The sequence below is a fragment of the Adiantum capillus-veneris genome, chromosome 6 (assembly GCF_014529385.1).
Source record: "Adiantum capillus-veneris isolate H3 chromosome 6, ASM1452938v2, whole genome shotgun sequence".
In the NCBI taxonomy this organism is placed as follows: Eukaryota; Viridiplantae; Streptophyta; class Polypodiopsida; order Polypodiales; family Pteridaceae; genus Adiantum; species Adiantum capillus-veneris.
The window spans coordinates 92368268-92370402 of NC_140936.1; positions in this window are offsets into that span (position 1 = coordinate 92368268).

Consider the following 2135-nt stretch of genomic DNA (forward strand, 5'->3'; position numbering starts at 1 on the left):
CGAGGAAGGATCGATCGCGAACAGCTCAAAAATGTGAATACGTGGCGTGGGCGCGTATCTCTCGGAGAGACTACCGTGATGGTGTAGTCACATCGTGAATCCGGTGAGGGAGAAGCGCGTAGCGAAGAGGATAAGACTCTCTCTCTCTCTCTCTCTCTCTCTCTCTCTCTCAGACTCGTACGACACAGGATTAATATTCAAAAACAATGTTATTCAAAAATGGTTCTAAGGTGACTTTTATACTTTAGTCACCTTAGCTCAAAAATGTACATGGGGTTCTCTTACTCATTATTACAAAGTGGGAACAAATCAGAGTTCTGACTAACTGATTAATCTTTATATGACCCAGACGAATGGATCAAAATGATAAGACGTCTTTGACATAAAATGGGAATTTGATATGCTTTACAAGATGGCCTCATTACAACAACTGGACAAATGGGGCTCCAACAACACAATTAATCCCAATCACTAGACAAAATATATATATTATGGTAAGCACAAAACTACAATTCCAAAGAACAATTCATAGCGTATTTGGTCAGCCAAGATTGAATGCCATTAACTCATCTATTAACCCTTTCATATTACCCATGATATGATATGACCATAGCCTTGATGTTTTCATCTTTGTGTTGTTTTGACACTCTCTTTTGTGTTCTTTCTTTGTGTGTGTGAGTGCAAGAGAGAAAGAGTGGGGCTTCTTTGATTGCATTTCTTTCCAAACCCTAGTCTTCATGGCATCTATGGTTTAGCCCCTTCATATAGTTTTTGTTTGAGTTCTCTCACAAACTCTCACAGCCAGAATCTTGGTGCTTTCCTGGCAAGACCGCAAATTTCTCGACATATTTTTGGTGAACCCGAAGAGAACAAGCCAGGGTGAGAGTATGTAAAGATGGCTAGCAAAGTGGAGCAGCTATATGCTGAAATGAAAGAGCTTGCAGACAGATGCAAATGGCTTGAAGAAGAACACCGGATTCAGAAAGAGATTGAAAGCGCTAGGCAATCCGTATATAATGAGCTTAACATATTCGAAGGCTGTGATCTAGAAGGATATCTTGAGTGGTATGTGACAGAGATGAGGCTTCAAGCAATTCGAGAAGCTCGGATGATTGCAGCATTTTGTTGAACTTGTGAGTGATGATTTCAAGCACCAAGTTCAAGACTATGCAAGTGTATATGCAAGCAACTGGGGTGAGTTTTCTACAGCTATAACACAGGTATGCTTGGAACATCAAGACCAAGAGATGGAGCAGAGTGGAAGTGGATGTGACCAGCTAGAGTTGGTGTCTCCTGTAAGCCATGCAAGTGTTAACACATCCATACAGGCTAATTTAGATGCAGTAATAGATGCATATCTTTTGTAAGATGAAAATTTATTGTATGCAGATGAAGCAGATATAGTGGAAGCTATTTATGCACATTTGGGTCTTGTAACCTTTGTATCTTAAGATAATGACTCTCATGATGCTATCCAAGTGCCCGAAACGGCTCAAAGCAACTTAGAGGATGATGCAAACTTGTCGGCTATGATAGATGATTTGGACACTCCTTTTGATTCGTTTGAAGATGCACATGAGTGTATATACAAGGATGAGGATGCTATGGTTTTGACAAAGGATGTGAAGGGAAAACAGGTGGAAGACGGCTATATTAGTGATGTGCTACAATCTACTTTTGAGCAGATCCAGGAACTTTTACCAATTTTAGAAGAGCCAGATGTCTATGCTGAAGACATATACCAGGATGAAGAAGTCATTATCAATGATTTCCTATGTGAGTTTGATGCATGTGGTACTACCCAAATGGATATGCCTAGCTGCGAAAGTGCTAATTTAGAGGGGGTGACTGAAAATCTCTTCCTTTGTGAGTATAGCTCTGCTAGTAGCATTGCAGATTGTGAAGTACCTCAGCTAGACGAGGTGGAAGAAGAGGAGTGCATTGACAGAGTAATATGTATGTCTTGTATATATGGGGTAGTAGATGTGATTCAAATGACTCATGAAATTGTGCCTTATTTAGAGCTAGATGCAGCAAGCTTTCACAATTCCATGGTAGAGGAAGAATGACAGATGCAGATTCTCTGCATGAGGATTGGGGTTCTGCGGATGAAGCTATGAATCTTCAAGATTCAC